The sequence below is a fragment of the Nuphar pumila genome, chromosome 4, assembly GCF_984573655.1.
Source record: "Nuphar pumila chromosome 4, dmNupPumi1.hap1.1, whole genome shotgun sequence".
Taxonomy (NCBI): Eukaryota; Viridiplantae; Streptophyta; class Magnoliopsida; order Nymphaeales; family Nymphaeaceae; genus Nuphar; species Nuphar pumila.
Genome location: NC_143252.1, coordinates 131,080,443 through 131,093,547, shown reverse-complemented (window position 1 = coordinate 131,093,547; position 13,105 = coordinate 131,080,443).

Here is a 13,105-nt window from a genome sequence, read left to right as displayed (position 1 = left end):
TGGAAGCTGCTGCAGGAAAAAAACGAAAAGAGTGGAGACCACGTTGGGGAGGATTAGACCAATGAAAACGCCCATGGTTTTATCGGTATATCCCAAAACACACATAGTTCCATGATAGGTATATCCAGAAGAGACGGATCCGAATCCAATTTCATGCGAAAAACAAGATTCAGTATAAGCTCTTTCACCATTTGCATCAGAATCTGAATCCAGCCAACATCCTATTAGTCAGATCTGGTATTGTTGCACCCTCTTCAAACTCCGACGAAATCGGTTCGGAGCTTGGACTTGAAAGGAGTCTCGGTCTAGCAATAGACAAGTGCTCTAGTTCGAGCGAGAGGATCGTGCCTGAAGTTCTTAATCCTTCGATAATGGGATGAATGTGTCTGGGGTGTAGACCTCTTTGGACACGATGTGTTAGATGCCTAAGGGTAACCGTGGTGTAGGGTTTAGGAGGTTCTGAAAAAAGATCTAAAGAAACAAAAAATTGAGTAGGAGTCAAGAAAGAATTTCAGTTTAGATCCGATATTGACTAAACCAAGGGCTTGCTGAACACTTACAGATGTGTGTTAGGATTGTGATAAGTTGTTGGATAACAGTAAAATAAGTTGTTGAGTGACTGAGATAGTCAAACAATGAAAACATGGTTTTTGGGCTAATCACATGAATGATGTTTTAGTTCTAGGATTGTGAAAAGCAAGATAAATGTCTGATTACATGTTTAAAATATTGGTATCAGGGGTTTATAGAGTTGGTTACCTGAGTTAGGCTTCAGAGAGGGTAGTACAACATAAGTACGATTGTATAGGCTTTCGAACAACTTTCTCGAGCAGTGTAGCCTTCTATAATCTCTGAAAGGAATACGTGAAGAGCTTGAGTCTTTGCTCAAGCTGGATCCACCACCACACATGTTATACCAGGTGAGATCAGAGAAAGAAAGAAGAGAAGAATACCTCAAAAGAGGAAGAGACATCCAAGGAAAGAGAGAGAGATAAGAGAGAGAAGAGAAAGAGAGAAAATGATGGCTAGACCTTTAGAGAGAGAAAACACAATTCAATTACCATATCCCCTAGGGATTCTCCAAGGCTTCCTTATATAGGTAGATCTTGGATTGAGTCTTAATTATATAAAATATGTTCTAATTAAAAAGTCAAAAGATTAATTAGACTAGGACTCCTATCGAGCTAAGGACTCTACACTAATTAAAGAACAAACCAAATAAAAGTCTTATCCATAATAATTAACCAAACTTAATTAATAATTAATTAATTATATAACTAGGGGATATTCCATAGGTCTATCTAGAAGGACACACCTCCTAGGTGGACCCCATTCCTTAATTATCATGCCTTCTGGGGTTGATATGTGTCATGCTTCTTCTCTTTACTTGGACTCTGAATCTTTGACTTGACTATCATTAGAGAAGCCATGCCAACTGTCATATCATCATCCTGAGACCCACATTGTTCTGGTCAACCCCTTTAAGGTTCTGGAAGTGATGTTTGGATCTTGGGCACTAGATCTAGATCTATCATCATAATCTGGACTGTAACGGATCTACCACACTCTGAAGTACCTTGCCCCCAAGGTCTAAAATTTGGGAATCTCCTTTTCAGGTCAAGTTCCTACTCCCATGTGGCAGTGTGTTTTCCTTTGCTATCCCACTTTACGAGATGTTTTTGTATCATGTGATCATACTTGCAGAGTCTCTTGGTCTTCAAAGGGCCAGTGGGCAGGGGCTCTCGATCCTCATCATGGGGAGCTTCTACTACTACTGACAACTCACCATGAAATGACTTAAAGTGGGACACCCTGGAACACAGGGTGTGTGTGCACCTCACTGGGCAGGGCTAGGTGGTAGGCTAGCTTTCCAACCCATTCTTCAATATTATATGAACCGAAATACTTCGACAGGAGTTTATGGTAATCTTGAGCAAAGAGGGTCTTCTAGCCTCTAGGCTTCCTCTTCAACCAAACCCAATCTCCTACCTGAAACGACTTATCTAAACAACCTTTGTTATAGATCTACTTCATACATTGTTGAACCTTAGCAATATTTTGCCTCAAGATAGCGAGAATCTCATCCCGCGTTCTCAAGTCTTGGTCAACTTCGGGAGATACAACACTCTCGTGCTCATAGGCCATCACCAACGATAGTAAAAAATCATACAATACCTCAAAGGGAGTTATATCAATGGTTGAATAATGACTTGTATTGTAGGCATACTCCTCCCACGAAAGGAACTGGAGCCATTTGTTCAGGTGGTCCTCCACAAAACACAAGAGATACGTCTCAACTGCCAAGTTAATAATCTTCGTCTGACCATCTATCTTTGGGTGATGTGATGTATTGTAGTTCAGCCTGGTACCACTCAAAGTAAAGTAGGAGGTCAAGAACTAACATAGGAAAATCGTGTCTCGATCACTGACAATGCTTCTGGGCAAACCATGGATCTTGACCATATGACTCACGAACTAGCATGTGACCAACTCGGTGGAATACTCTCTAGGCAGTGGGATAAAGCGAGCATTTTTTGAAAATTGATCCACCACTATCATAATCACTTCATTCCGCCCACACACAGGTAAGGCCTCCATGAAATCCATGGATATATCCAGCCAGGCATGCTCAAGAATAGACAATGGTCGTAACAACTCAGATGGTTTATTCGTGAGATATGACAAGATCCAACTCAGTAGGAGTTGGTATTGTTTTTTTCACTGCACATAAGAAGGGTTCACGATAGGAGAGGATTGCTTGAGTTGACTAAGAAACTTATCTGGACATGGAGTAGTTTCATTGACAAACCCAAGAAGCTTGAAGCTTTTCAATAGAGGGATGAACTGTGATTCCCAGAGTAAGAAGTTGTCATTAGATAACTTCACGTTCAAGAATAATCAAAGATTGATTGAGGCAATCAACATGTTAAAGAAGGAAGATGATACCATTGTACCAACGACCCTATTAGATGCACCACTGTCGTTAGCTCTGCTAGTGTTAGACGTGAGCTCTATGGATGCAGGTCGACACTGCTCTGATATCAAATTAACGTAAGAAAAATATGAGAAACTACACCAGAAAATAAGGTTAGAAAATATGAACACACAAGGGTTAACATGGTTCGATTTTAATAGGATCTATATCTAAAAAAAACAGGAAGATCTAAGACACCACTCGTGAGTCTCTCTTCTCCATTAACTTCTTTAAATAGAGGCATAGAAACTTTCAGACTTTGTATTCATCATTTTTTAAAGCGGGGGTGGCTGAGTCCACCTCAGTATGAGGCATGGATGGAGGCCTTTTGACCTCTACTTAGAAGAGAGTCTGAGTTGAGCTATCGATAGCTCATGCCAATCATAGCAGTGAGTAGGTCGAGGCATTGAACCTATCGATCACCAGTTCCAGAAGAGCAAAGAAAAAGGGGATGCAAGTGCACACACTCACATCAGGCCTAGTGGAATCATAGTGTAGATCGAGTGAAAGAAGATAATGCAGAGATTCCTCTGAGAAAGCTATCCAAGACTCGGCGAATGGCGAGTGAAGTAGCCCTATGAGACTCCATCTGATTTCGTGATCTACTCTGCGATGAGTAAGATCATTAGTGGATACGATTGTTGATCCATCGCCAGTTGCATGATAAGCATATCGTATAAATCAAACAAGACTCTAAAGGCCTTCTACTACTATGGATGGACTGAGGTACGCGAAGGTGTGGAGTAGCGAAGCTAGATGTCATGATTCATCTCCATCTGCCAATCATGGGAACTGAAAAATGAATCTAACCCTTTTTTTTAAAGAAATCATCGAAGTTCCTCTTGGATTGCTACTCTTAACGAGGGGTGAGAAAACCCGCTTCAGAAGCTTCCTGTCTTGTGGGGCGCTCCAAACCCTGATGTGCTACCTTCTCCTATCTTATATCTTTAGTAAGAAAAAAGCATAAAGCAGCTAGTAGGCATCTTTCCATTTCTATTTCTATTTCTTTTTCGGTAACCGATGAGCTACAATGATGGTACTCTCAGGGAGAGGCTTTGAAAAGAGACCGTATTACCCGTCATTTAAACACTAGCATGAGCATGACTAACCTCCAATTATTTTCAATTAACGAGCGGCACTGGCTCTTCCTTACTTCAAATGTTTACATTGGTTACAATCCAAAATCAGATTTTTAGGAGACACCATTCTTAAGAAGCTGAATATTAGATTTATCTTTTCTCTTATCATTAGATTCACTGTTACAAGAATCCTTGAGTTCAAGATTCGTATTCTTTATCTTATTTTAATCCTCAATACTCACCAAGAAACAATAATGATTGGATGGGTGTAATACCTACAATTTTTTTGGTAATTATTTTAATAAATAAAGATGATCTATTGTTTTAACTATAGCTTTTATTTATTTAAATATGCATGTGAATTAGAATTGATGTGGTACATTTATTCAAAATATAATTTTAAGAGAATTAGAATTTTATCCAAAGTTAAAATAAAATTCGAGTTTAACCCATGGTTAAATTCATGTAAATTGGAATTTAACTAGAATTTAAATTTAATTTGGGTTTGGAATTAATTTCACTTAAATTTGGACTTAGTATGTGGGTTTTAATCCAAATTAGGTTTGGAAATTTATTGGTTTTATATTTGGTATGAAATCCAAGACTTAATATGGATCCAAGATCCAATTTGAAAATATTGGGTTTTAACATAATTAAATAAATATAATTAATTATTTAATTAAGCAAGTTAGCCTAAGAGGGTGGGACGTCCCTCTAGGTGGACCCACTCCTCTTGACTGGATTTTGGATTTCCTAAAATCAAATCCAATTAAAAAAAATAAATTAAGTAAATAAGCATAGATAGAAAAGTCAAAACTTGCCATCTTGGAATCAAGGCTTGGTTTGAGAAGCCATGAGACCAATATGGATGCCAAGAGGCAACCAAGGCAAGAGACCTACATGGGACAATCCTACTTGCTGGAAAAGAAAAGAAAGAAGATTAAGAAGAAAGAAAGAAAGAAAGAAGATGGAAGAAAAAAATTAGCAAAAAGGTTAGTTTTGGAAATAAGGTTTGTGAGAGATTTTTGGATATAGAAAAGAGGCAAGGAAGGAGGTTGACCCATTTAGGCTGCTAAGACAAGCCCAACGACTTGCCTTAGCAAGTCCTTAAAATCCATAAAAGGAGGGAGCCAAGGAGGGGTGGGGGGCGTCCTACCCTCTCTCTCTCTCTCTCTCTCTCTCTCTCTCTCTCTCTCTCTCTCTCTCTCTCCTCCTCCTCCTCCTTCAAGGTTGTGGAGGAGGTTCCAACAGCCATTGAAGCTACTTACAGAGGTCATCAAGAGGAGACATTACAACCATTGAAATTCGCATTCGAGGTAGGTACCTCTATCGTATAGGCTCAAAAATGAATTTCAGGTACGTGAAGAATGCAAAATCAAGATCCATGGTGATCCATGATGGATCAACCATAGATCTTACATTAGAGAGGTTTTAAATGTTTGTACTTGACATACCTCATGCTGATATGTTTCAAAAATATTGATTATTTGAAAATCAACATTTGATTGGGGGTTTTACCAAAATTGGTTTCGAAAAAATCACAGTCTTATAGTTTAGATGCAAATCAGTTTTTTATATGCATGTTTATTGATTTGTATGCATGATTAAATGATGTATGGTGTTGAAATTGATGTATAAGAGGATTTAATAGATCTAGAATAAAATCAGTTTTATTAAATCTCATGTTGTTTCATGAAAATTATATTTTTCTAAAGATGTGATTTAGATCTTAGCAAAATCATGATGTTGGTTATGTTTTAATACATGAATCAATTTTTATAACAAGTTACAGTATCTTGCTTGTTAGGTTATGTGTGTACCACGCTTAGAAATCCATGCTAGATGTATTTTTCATATGTATTTTCATGAAAACGTTATAGTTCAAAAATTTGCATGCAGTTGATAAGTCACTAATTAGACGATGTCAGTTGGAAAATTATACTGCTCAAACAAATTAGATTAAGACAAAATCCTTTTATGTGGGTCGTGTAAACATATAGACAAAGTCCCAATAAATAGGGCTTTGGCAAAAAGTCCATCATTTAAGGGTTATAGCTTTTGTAGCATGAACTGCGAAATTTGACCTGTGCAAAGAGCTGAATTTGATAGATATTACCACGAAAAATCCAGTAAATCTATTTTATGGATTTTTCATCTAATTTTTTTATATGTTAGACATCTTGAATATCCCATGAAAAATAAGTAAAAATTTATAACTTTCGTCAGTAAGTATCAGAACTTCATCCAAGATGATGAAAATCTATTACTTGCAGAAAATCATGCCATGTACAATTTCTTGACAGGGATTTGGTCCAGAATAATTTTAAAAGTAATGGTATATAGTTTTGCTACAAGAATAGACTATATTGAAAGGTAACAAATAAGACTATTATCAGAAAAATTTAAAATATTATAGGCCTTGGAATAGGTGTTGAATCACTGTTTCTTTAGGGAGCAGAATTTTGCACCTTTGTCTATTGACAAAAAAACCAGTTTCAGTCAGGGAATTTCTATTGTAAAAATATAAAAGGCTTTTCGGGTCTGTGAATTGAAGATGTTGGGGGACACATGTAGGTGTTATCCAAAATTTTTGCTTGTCAATATGAACTCTGTGTGAACCGTGACAGCGCCTGTGATAGTAGGGTGATTTATGCTATTTACTGTTTCTAAATAATGAATTGTGAACCTATGTGATTCAATATATATCATGCTTTTTTGTACATGGTCAATTTGGGGAGCATTGTACAATATAAGAATTTTATGAAATTGATGTGTGATAGCATAATAAGTGTTTATGCATGATAGCCATGATGAATGCCATGCTTACATGATGTGATATGCATAATGATATGAACCATATGTAATAGTGAATTGCAAGAGGGATGCATAAATGGTTTATGTTATGATGCGAGCATCATGCATTATGTTAAGTGGTGTATGCATAGCATGTTGGATGTGTTGTGGGTTATGAGATGCCCTATGTGCATGTGGCTCGTGAGTGAACCTGAGTTCTGTAGAACCACTGCAGTGTTTGTGTGCACCATTTCATAATAATTGTTATAAATGTTCACACACGTAAACCTCAAGAGAGGTATAACTTAGGAGTACTTCTGAGGGGAGTATATTACCGCGAGTCAGGGCTCTTGGGTAACCTGAGACAAGGATAGGTTTCTGAGAGCCTGATTTTGAATGGGCTAAGGTTTATCTTAAGTTAGTTGTAAGAGCGTCTTGCGTGGAGGCTCGGGCTAGAGTGCCTTTGGTACTGAGGCACTTGAGTTGACTGTTGAGTCTAATTAAACAACATTAAGTAACCCGTTCAAACCAATTATCTACCTTAAAAAGGGTAGGCAGTACACACGTCTGAAGAAAGAAATAGTTGTTTTGGAGAGCAAGGCATCTTCCCAGATCTCCATTCTTGGTGTAGGGAACCAGAACTACCTAATAAAGCCTAGGTAGGTAGATCCATGACTATACAGAGTAGGAATCTATTTTCTGAACCACTGAAGTGTCTCTTGGCAGTTGGCCAATTCAATGAGTGTTTACAAATCTTTCTGAGTCCATGAGGTTAATAAAATATATGGCATAACGAACCTCCCATCAGATTGGTTGGATCAAAATTGAGCCCTAGAGAGTATACCCTTACAAGGCGAAAAAATAGAAATAATGCATTAGAGATGGGGTTAACCTGGTTCACATGATTCACATGTTTTATATTGAGATGTATTAAATGAATATATACAATGATGCATTATATTGCATTGATGAGTTTGAATGCAAGTAGCAAATCATAGAGTAAGTTACTATTGTTTAGTTACTTGTATGCTCAAATGTGTATGCATATAATCTGGAGCAATGATATGTGCTTGATTCACATGTCCATTGCATGCTTTGTGTATTTGAAATTTATTTCCTTGTTTATATGGTAGAGTGTTACCTACTGAGGCACGGTTTGATCCCCAACTTTTACTATTTTTCAGGCAATGAGTAAGTTGGTGATGCAGTATGCTTGTGGTGGTGCCTGAATGGATGTCATAACTCTCTTCTTGAATACTTGGCTAATGTTTTGGCTATTGGGCATTATAGACATTTTAATAATGTGATATGACTTTGCTTTTATTATGATTGAACATTTTAAATTAATGAATGATTTGTTTAGAGCTCTATATTTGTCATGTGTGTGTTGTGGTTTGATTGTAACTCTCCCAGGTTTATTCAAGTTTACATATGGCTTGTATAGCTCTTTCGCTAGTTAAAAAAAAAATCTCTAAAATTTCCCAATATAAATATGAGGTGTTACAATGGGAGGGCATCATCGATGGAAACCCTGTCAGAATCTATCCTTTGGCAGGAACCGTCCAGCAAGACCTGCTTCAACCAGAAGGTGTGCTTTCCAATTTTGATCGACGGTTGATGGCGAGTGTTACACGACCCACCACCCCTCTCACATTGGCAGGGCAAAACCCCACAAGTTGGGTGGCAGTCACTAGTTGCGTTCTTATTGGTGTATGTCCATTGGCTGACTAATGCCTCCTAGCTGGTCAGAGGGTCGACAGACCGATACACATGGTAGCCGGTGGGAGTCATCCCCAAAGCCTTCCCTAACTTGGGTGGTGGAAGACTGCCATATAGGTTGGCAGGTCACAGTGTGACCACATAATGATGTAGCGAACTAGTTTGGGTTTGTCTTGTCCAGTTCAGGTCATCTCAGATCCAATTCAACCCCATTCTTTGTAACGACATCAACTTATCCTCGTGAAAAGTAGAATTTTTTTTAAACAATTGCAAAAACTAAACCCAAGGATCTGGATCCTCACAGACTTAATAATGATCAAACCACGAGATATCATGCATTGAATCAACAAAGAAAATAACCAACTTTATTAACCGATAAAATGAATATCATGAAACAAAAATAAATAAAGTCTGTAACATAGAGCTACACTATCAAGAACTTCAGAAACAAGTCACGCAAACTCGCAGGCTTCATGTGATAGTCGCCCTCATCACTGAGTTCCTGGCCCTGAAAAATAATTTGAAATACTGGGTAAGAACCAGAGATTTTTTGTACGAATTTATTTAAAAAATCTAAACTAAATGGAAAAAGCATAAACCAAATTCATGCATAAATTCAGAGTAATATCACCATAACAATTTCATAATCAATTTACCATTCAAGCATTTAAAACAAGTATCATGCTATAATAATTTTCATATGAGATAAAATAAGTAAGAATGCATGAACTAATGTAGAACAGTAAAGATACATGATTCAATGCACATGCATGAATAACCTATTAAATTATTATCAATGTTTTGTTTTGCATGCATGTCCCTATTAAATGCACATAATGTTAGTTCTACTTTTTATTAAACCTGCAAATACTCAAAACGAGCACAACAATTTTCGAAGTCCAAGTTAGGTCCCTAGCTATAGCTTAACACACAATTTGTATTTTATTAATGGGTTCAACACTTGTTCATCGACCGATATCAGGAATCAGTACCATCCATCAGAACATTAAAAATCAATATCTAATGTCAGAACATTTTGAAAATCAGCATCAACTGATACCACTTTTTTGGTGTACCAATAGCAACAATTGTTTCAACAACAACACCCCCCAAGCAAAGTGGTTGAAATTTTTTTAAAATCATGGTCGGAAGGTGAACCACACATCGAGGTCAGGAGCACAAATGCACACAGAGTTTTAGTATCTTCACGGTTTCCCCAAAACCACCATCCAGGATTCCCACACTGTGGAAGGGATACCCTGAAAGAAAATTAATTACATTGTTTGTCTCTTTTAATTTTTTAACAAAAAAACAAGTTCTTTACACAAGAACCGTTTTGCAAATCCACATGCAAAACCCAACATGGGACGTAGCCCGTTACCATTTTAACAATGCAATTATATTAGAAAGCCAATAATTTTAGAATTAATTTTGCCAATGCATAAAAATAAATTTTTGGAGCAACACATGCTCCTGGCCCACATGGCCTGCGGTGGTTCACATCTGACCATAAAAGCATTTCATGCAAAATCCTTAGTGAACATGAACGTACAGTTGTTCAAAACATGTCCACAATGCACATTCGATCACATACAACAAGAATGCATATATAAAATAATTTGGGTACACATGCCAACAAATGCTTGCAACATAAAATATCATGATCCATTTTATGCATAGCTCTCAAACATGCACATGATCATATTCATGCATACAACAAAATAAACTTCATAGTTTTTCATGCATATGACATAAGCATTTGCAACATGATAATTAAATCGATACATATTCAATACAAGTACTCTGCACTCACATAACATAACTATATTGACTAAGAAATCATAACATACCAATCATTACCAATTTGATCAAAATCCATGTGTCACACACCATGAAATCAGATTGTACAATAGTCGAGTAAGGGCAAATCTGGTTCAAATTTTTCTAGACTAAGCTCCAACCGACAGGCCATGCCTATGTCGCAACACATGTGCAAGACAACATGCTGTCGTTGGGCATTGGCATGTTGTTGGCAGCATGTTTCTACTATAGAAACCTGCAGCCATATGCTGTGGACAACGAACAATGTTGCACAAAAATGTACAACACTATCCTGCCCTACAACATCCCACATAACTCATAAGTACAACACATTTAACAACACTTATGAAAAAACACACGATAGCATTGAGAATGGTTTAGTATTCAGCCCTCATCACAACATAGAAATGTATTTCAGCATAGTACTAACAATAATCGACGACCTCAAAACTGTTTTGAATGCCAGTCCATATGGCATCAAACAATTTTGTTGTCGGCCATATCATAGATGAAAAGAACATGAACAACTTGCTCATAACCCTCATAGGGGTCGGTTTTATGAACTCTGGAAATGAAACAGTAAATTTAGAAAAATCAGCGCTAACCAAGTATAAACAGATTTTTGTTTCTTTTCCTTTATTAACAATCAACTGATTTTTCTGTATAAAAATTTCTGGATAGTCCTCACACAGGTAAGTTCAGTGGTCAAGTCAGATTTGTTTTCACAAAATCGGGTCTGAGGACTGACACATCATTGACAATCGGCTAGACATTAGATTTAATAAACTCTGATTAAATATGATATCAGCCAAAGATATAACTCAAATAATCAGTTTAATGTTAAGACAAAAGAAACGAGTCCAAATAACAATATATAAGCAGCTTAGTAGTTCCTAAAAACAAAACAGAATTACAATAATTCATGTGTCAATACCAAAAACAATTTTGACCAGCCTAACGACCTCAAATGCAATTTTGATATTAAACAGTTATGATAGCCTCAAAATGGCTTTAATATGAAACCAGGATAATGCTGGAAAAAAATTTTGGTATTCATCATAACAGAAATCAAATCTTCCTTTCTAACAGCCAACAATTTTCAGCGTATGTTTATATGTCTTGATGGTAGTTTTAATCATAGTCTGATAACAGTTCTTAGACAACATATTGGGACCCTGCGGCATGCCTGGTTTGGATCAGATTTGATCCCAAACCAGAGCCTCGATGGATCATCCAGATTCATGGTTGATCCCTACATATATGTATGTATTCAACATGTTGTTGCTAAGAAAAAGAAATCAACAGTTTAGACATAGCGTTATACATGAGTAAATAGGAAAAACAAGGGCATGCTTTCATCAAAATCGAATTACATGCAATTCTACATCAAGGTATGTGTTTGAATGTCTTTTAAAAATCACGTTTATTATTTTTTTCTAGCTAGAACTTCACATGAATCTGATTTAGAACTATTTCTCTCCATTCGAATCAAGAGAGTTACCCGTACCTTGGATTAGAAACGGAAAAAGATCGAAAAAGAAGTCGTCGGATGATCGACACGGGAGATGGACTTTCTCCTCTCCTTCTTCTTCCTTTTCTTCTTTTCTCTCTCTCTCACGAGTTTCACTCCCTCTCCTCTCTCTCCCTCTTTCTCCCTCTCTCTCTAGAATATCGATTCTAGAGAGAGAAAATACAAGTCCTTAAATAGACTTTCTAGATTTTATTTTTATTTCTCCTTTTTTTTGTGTTATATTTTAATAAGATCCTCTAGAGGGTGACACTCCCTCTAGAGGCCTTATTTAATAGAGGATAAAGTTCTACAAATGTAGAAATCTCTCTCTCTCTAACTACTTCTCATTATCTATTTTTATTTTATTTTTTATTTTTAATAAATTTTGAGATATATGTAAAGGGTGACGCCCCCTCTAGAATCCCCTTACTAGGTAGAGTTTTACCAAATGTAGAACTCCACCTTATCAAGATAAATAAAATTCAAAATTTATTAATTAATATATTTTTATTAATTATTTAATATTTAATTATTAAATAATAAATTTTAAGAATATTTAAGAGTGTGTCACCCCCCTCGGGAAGTCCTCTCCACATGGAATTCTTACTCAATTTAACCTTTAGATTAAATTTTAAGTTTTAAATTGGTTGGACTTGAATTTTGGATCCGGATTTAGATCTAAGATCCAAATCCATATCCAAAATCCATATGGATTTCAACCTGAACCAGATCCCAGTTAATGTGAGTCTTGAACTAGGATAAAATCCATATCAACTCAGATCAAACAGATCGGATCCGATCCAATTTAGAAAATGGTAAAAATAGAGGCGGGTCATTTTTGAAAAACGCAATTTTCGAGCCAACCATAACCCGATTTTAGAAAAACAAAATATCAATGTTATCAGAATTATGAGATGCATCTAACGGTATACTTACCTGATTTTCGCTTCTTAATTTAACTTGAATTTTACTCGATTTTTGCTTGATTTTAAAGATTAAAAATAAAAAGTTTCTCAAATATTATTTGCCTTGTTTTGGTCTTGTCAGTGGGCCTTAGGCCATAACCAGACCCAGTTGGTTGACGTAGCCTAAAATTGATGATATTTTTCATATTTTTTATCAACTTTATAAAACACTTAGCCAAAATTTCAGAAATACAGAATTTAAAACTATGAAAAAATACACGATATTACATACTTAGATCCAAAT